Raw genomic sequence first — 6,791 nt, 5'->3', positions numbered from 1 at the left:
CCTGATGTTCTCACCGAGTCTCTTATTCGATATTTTCCTTTCGATGAGAATAATCTTCTGATTAGTGTTGGCCAATTGGCCACAGGTATGCTCCTTCTTTTGTTTAGTAGAAAGGATCCTTTCTACTACGACGTCTTGTCTACCAGGGATGACCCGGAAAATAAGACTCAGGTCCGAGGAGTCATGCAGTATACTGGTAATCACTTGTGTTCCCTTCGTGAGAGTTGGTATCGTACCAAGGGAAAGACTACTTTGAAGTCTTATGACCCCTTTGCTGAAGGGAGATCTAAGAAGGAGGATTATACCCTCGCCAACTTCAATGCTACATATGTCGATGCCATTAAGAAAAGTAGCCTTCTTCCTTGGAGTGTTGTCCCTCGTCGTATTCATGTTACTGCTAGGCAGATTAGGGAGGGTAACAGCCTTCGCTTGCTGGAGGAGATTGATAAGACTGGTTTGAATACCATCCCTTATTCTGCTAGGCTACCTTTTCCGAAGTCTGACCGCATCCGTCTTGATCATGATGATCTTTGGGCTCGTAATCCTCTTCGTGTTGTTGGTTCTTGGGCCTATGGTTTCACCACCACAGATCCCTCTATCCCTCGTTCAGCTCGTTCTTTGCCCGAGAAGTATGATGCGTATCGGCCTTGGATTTTTAATCCTGTTGCTTCTCATGAGGTACCTTTGCTTTTAATATCTTTGTCTGCTTTGATATCTTTGTCTGCTTAGGTGTCTTTGGATGCTTAGGCGCCAAGCTATTTTTCTGATGGTTTTCTTTTGCAGTTTGCCCTGCTTCTTCTGCTGGGACTGCTCCAGGCTCTGCTGGTAACTCTGTAGCCACAAGGACTAGGAAGAGGAATGCTTTGGTTGAAACGCCTGCGGAGGTAAGGATCATTATCATACCTTTTTTCTTATAAGTTCCTTAGTGCATTGCCCCTGATTCTTAGCTGACGCATGTGTTTCTTTATAGTCTTCCCAAAGGAAGGGTAAATTGAAGACTGTTATTAATCTTGATGCTTTGGATGGGGATCCAAAGGCTGCTGGCGAAGTACCAGGAGACGAAGACATGGAGGATATCGAGGATACTGGCCTCAGTCCTCATTTGGATAATATTGAGGAGGATTTTTCCAAAGATAACCCTAGTCCTGTCCGAGCTGCCTCAGTTGAGGGTGGGAACCTTCTTGTTGGTACTGGTGCTCAGTTGGTCGAGCCTGTTAGCGTTCAAGCCCCTGCTCCTACACTGTCTTTGAAGATGCCTTCGTTTTCAGCTCCTAGAAAAGCTTTACCCGCTATTTCTGCCACTGCTGGAGTTTTTGTTGTGGCTTCTAAGAGTCTCTACTCGTTTCCCGCTACCTCCCTTTAATCGAGTGGTTCGTTTGCTAAGGTTGTTACCCCCACGGTGAGGGGTGGCAGCTCAGATTCGCAACCGAAGAAGAAGGTTGTGATTTCACTAGCTAGATTCTCCTTCAATACTGCTCCTGCTTCACTAGGGAGTGCTCAGTCTGTCTCTATTTCCCCTGTTAGCAAAGCTATTGGACCTCCACCTTCGTCACCAGACTGGACCGTACTGGGTAATGTTCCTTCTGCCGGTGACATGGATTTGGGCGGTTCTCAATCTTTTCCTTCTGTTCCTAGCTCATCCACCATGCCGTCGCTTCGTCGTGGTGAGGGTTCAGCAGTCGTGCCCCATGTTCGTGCTCAAATGAACGAGGGAGTTGCTGCTGAATCTAGCCAAGGTAAGCTGTCGGAGAGCCTGAGCTTAGGTAGTTCTGATGACGCTATTCTCGAAACCATCATGCGGGACTCCAAAGGTCCCTTTTCTGTTGGAGTTGATCATCATCATCTTGGTAGTTCTTTCGAGATAGCTTCGCAGATGGATGTGCTATCTGCCCTATATCGTGCAGCTAAAGACTTGTTCTTTGACCCTGATTGTCTTCGCTCCAGTCAGATTTTTGGTGAGATCCGCATGGGTAGCATTCAAGAGATGGAGGCTTTCATGGATACCTACGCCAATTTCCTCCCTCTTCTTTCAGCATTCTCAGTAAGTGGTTCTTACCTCATTGCTTTTCTACTTAATTTGATCCTCCGTATGCTCATACATCCCTTTGTTTTGCAGCTTTGCAAGCAGATCGATGTTGGCTATACCTTATTCAAGGTTTATAGAGCTAAGTGTACCCATTTGAGTGCTCTGTTGGAACATGCTCTTCAAGAATATGTGCTTGCTACCGCACAACTGCCTTCGTCGAATGATGTTGTTTCTGTTGCTAAGATATCTTCGTTGGAAGATGATCAGAGGAAGACTCGGACATCTCTGGAAGCTTGCTTATTGTCTCTTGAGAGAGCTAATAATGCTGCCAAGGTTGCTGAGGATGGGTGTAGAGCTGTTGATTCTTCCTTAGACGCTGAATCCTCTAAAGTCATAGGTTTGTTTCTTCTTCTCCTTAGCTTTTTCTCCATTCGTCTGCCAGACGGTAGCTCTATTGAACTTAGATATCTCCAAGATCAAGTGGCCATGTTAACCTCCGATGTTTGGTATTATCAAAAGAAATCTGATAGGCTGATGAACGTAACCTTCCATAATGAGGCCCAACTTTCCCTCGAGTCTGCCCATAATGCTGACTTAGTGAAGCAGATGGCTTTGCTTCGTAAGGAGTGTGACGAAGCCCTTAGATGGAAAGAGAGTCTCATTTTAAAGCAAAAGGAGGATATTTCCTTAGTCGAGAAACGTTTCTCATCTCAAGAAATTATTCGCAAGAAGTATCATGCAGATTTTGAAGATGCTTGTGCTTCCTTAGCTAAGGTTACTGCGGAGCGTAACGTCTTAACTTCTGAGGTCTGTTCTCTTAAGAACAAACTTGTTGATGCCAGCTCTGTGCCTTCTTTCATGTCTCATGCATCCTTAGTAAAAAGGTTTGAAGAGTTAGAGAGTGTGTACCAAGCTTTATCCTCTGAGAATGCTTCGCTCCGGATAGATATTGATGATCTTCGGACGGAAAGGGATATCCTTGTGGAAGATCTCAATGCGGCTGAGGTGGATCTTGTTGAGGCTCAACATAGTTTAGAAGAATCCCTTAGCCATGTCGTAGGTAGCTTAGGATAATTATTTTTCCGTAGTATCCTTTGTGTCTTCAACTGCTTTTTCTTGTTGTTGATACCCTTCATATCCGCAGGTTTCGAGGAGCAGTTGGCGGGTGCAAATGCCAAGATTAGCCGCCTTGAGGGTCAGGTATCTGCGTTGGAAATATCTTGCCAGTTTGATGCTGCTGCTAAGTTTAAAGCTGAGGCACTTCAGCAATCTAATGATCCGCTTAGTACTCAGATTATGGAGCTCCGTCAGAAGTCGGCTTCGGATCTAGAGGCTCAGGCTTCACAGATGAAGGTGCAATTTGAGCGTTCTGCCATTGATTATATCAATGATGCTTTTACGAAGGCCGAGCTCCAGGCTGAGGGAGTTGTCTTTCCCCGTCTTTCTTACCCATGATCACGTTACGCTGGCTTTGTTTCCAACTGAACTTCTTTGTTGTATTATGCCCCTACCTGAGGGGCCTTTGTTGTCTCCTTTCCTTGAAACAACTCTTTGTTACGTTTTGAACCTTTGTCATCTGCAAATTTTAAGACATGTTAGTCATATTTTGGTAACACAATTATGGTACCTTTATTATTATATGAATATATGTAGACGTGTTGTGTCTAATCGTGTTCTGTCGTATTTTGGTAACACAAGTATCCAAGTGCCCAAATCCAAGAAAAGTGGAAGAAGTGCGACGAAAATGAGAAAAACACTCAAAATCAAGAGAAGGGACAAACACCGATCTTAACTCATTCAAATTAATGATTTCTCATCACCATCGTGTAGAGAATTAAAATATAAAAAGAATTCAAAAAGAATTAAGTCATTCCGAGTTCGGACGAAGAAGTTGTGGCCAAAACAAGTTTTTATCGAATACCGAAGACGGTTAAGTATGCAAACGGGTACGCATACTTAAGTTCCGAAAATTTCTGCTGGAATTTGAAGTGCGCATACTTAAGGAGTACGAAAACGTGTATAAATACTCGTGAAGGCCTAAGGTCACGTTTGGGGTCGTTATTTCATATTTTCGGGCCGGGTTCTTGAACCGAACTAAATACGTGAAGGCCAAGCAATGTAAACCTATAAAAGTAGGTATTAGGTCATAAATTTAACATCATTGAGAGGTCACGAAATTGTAAGTCTTGGAGAGGAGAAACATCACACGGATCGAAAGCTAGGGTTTCGGAGCGATTCTTCAATCATAACGATATCTCTAAACTCTTCTTATATGTATATCATGGATGTTTCTACATCCATGAGTAGCTAAACACCTATTGATTGAGGATGAATTCTAAGTTGTAAACAAAATTTGAGTTATTATATTAATCTAGTTTGAAGTTCTTCATATGATTATCGTTTGTTTATATTATAATGAATATTTATGATTGATTGATAGATTGTTTAGGTGGGCAACTAAATTTATTTGTTGATTCAATTTATTGCTAGTATTGAGTTAGGAGATAAGTAATCGTCGAATAACTTGTACACAAGTAGAGAACACAAAACCTTACAGAGGGATTCTGCGGAGCGATTGTGTGTATAAACAACACTAAAAAGTGGACCTTGATCTAAGAGTCTAACTAGTAGGATCAATCGATAAATTCACAAAAGATAAAGCATTCGACTAAATTACACCTTGAGTGATCTACTACTAGGTGGTTTAGGTGAATAGAATCTGGCAGGCGAGAACTTCTGTATCCAGTGATATAAGGAATTTAGGGGATAGCACTGATCTTGCTGTTATTCCACGGTTGGTGATAATCTTTGATTAACGACGAGTAGGAAAGTATAATAACTTATTGACGGTTTATTAACGAAGAAGGATTCCTAGATCATATTTCTCTCTATTGCTTACAACTTAATATTTTCAATTACTTTTATTTACTTCGTTCAAAATCTAAAACAAAACCCCCCCTTTGTGACACTTCGACAACTAAAACTCACTTCTTTTCGTGGGAACGATCCTTACTTCCATTATATTACCAGTTAATTGTGTGGAAATAAGATTATTAATTTGATTGCACTTACGGCAGCCATCACTCCACCGTTAGATGGTCTTAGCTTGATATATATAAATGAAATATACCTATATTTAGATATGGGTAACCGTACCTAAACGTGTATATTAATTTGGATCAATAACAGTTAACTGAAGTTAGCCATATGAACACTTTTGGCTTAACCATATTCATCTAACATTTTTAGACCAAATATGATAATCAATTAATCATGATAGATAATCAAATGAGTCTAAATGTGTTTCAAGAGAGTTGTTCAAATGTTCACTATTTCATAAAATATTCAAAAACAATTTGAAGCAACAACAGTTTGGTTTTTAATTGTACAAAATACTTATACAAGAACCAATTCATGAACATAATGCCATGGTTTACAAAGTTAATTTTCATTCCTTAAATCATTAATCGTTCCAGGGACTTTAGTTCGCAAACTGAGTTCACAAACGAACCTGAGTTCATGAGTATGAGTTTTCATACTTACCGATTTTAGAACCCACCCATTGTGTTCTCCAATTGGGTAGGAGAACAACAGTTCTGGAATTTAGCATAGTATAGCCGTTCGCAAACCCAGTTCGCAAACAACAGTTCTAGACCTTTAACAGGTAAACTCTTTCGCATACAAGAGTTCCAGACTTGGTCACAAACAAACTCGTTCGCATACTAGGTAAGTATACAAGATTTCGGGACCTGAACTAGCACTTTCACAGTTCCCAAACTAGGTGTGCATACTGTGTTATTTCCAGATATTGGTAGTAGTTCTAAAACTCCCATTAATCATTGAAACATCCTTGGAAGACGACAATGGTGATCTTACACATACCACTAGCTTCAAGTAATTTTTAAGTCATTAATCAACCAATACGAAACTTCCCAAGCTAACATCAAATGATTGTCTCACACAATTCATGTAAGATGTTTAAGGTAATTTTCATATGATCATCTTGACTTAATATTTAGTTTCCAACAAATAAATTGTTTTCAACTAAACTAGTCAAGTAGATGATGAACTTAATCTAAATCTAGAAATCTTCTAACTTGTATTTCGGGAGATAGATATTCAAGATATACTCAGCTAGAAATTTTGCTTGTATATAACACAAAGTCTACATAGCTATACGACTTAGTATCATTAGAAGATAGAATAGAATAGACTTCTGAGTGATAGATAAGTTTTAGTCTCCAAATACCTTTTGTTGATGAAGTTTCTCCAAGCTCTTCAGTAGATATTCTTCTTCAATCGGTGAACGCCATGAAGTTTAAATCTCAACTACACATTATATCCTAATTCTAGATATTTCTATAAGTAGACTAGAAATCAAGTATATAGTTTTGATCAACTAAACTTGACAAACAAGCTTGAGATAGTAACGCTTGCGAGTTCGACCAAGCAGTGCTCTAACAGGTGCCTCCCATGTAGCGCTTGGTTTAACGTTGTCAGCCCGACACTATCGTTAAGGTTATTTAGTTTCTGGTACTGTCCAAAATTAGTGTTTGGTCTAATATTTGTCCAACTTAGTGTTTGGTACTTGAAAATAACATTGACTGGTTTTGACTGTCATGACCAAACTTTAAATGAATGTATAAAATAAAAATACCGAGTTTACAGATGTACCCCTGAAATAAGCCTATGATCCAATGACTTTATTGTTTTAGCATACGTAAAGATGAACATCCATCGCCCTTAAAAATATGATCAGGACCAA

The sequence above is a fragment of the Papaver somniferum genome, chromosome 6 (assembly GCF_003573695.1).
Source record: "Papaver somniferum cultivar HN1 chromosome 6, ASM357369v1, whole genome shotgun sequence".
Lineage (NCBI taxonomy): Eukaryota > Viridiplantae > Streptophyta > Magnoliopsida > Ranunculales > Papaveraceae > Papaver > Papaver somniferum.
Note: the sequence above shows the minus strand (reverse complement) of the source record.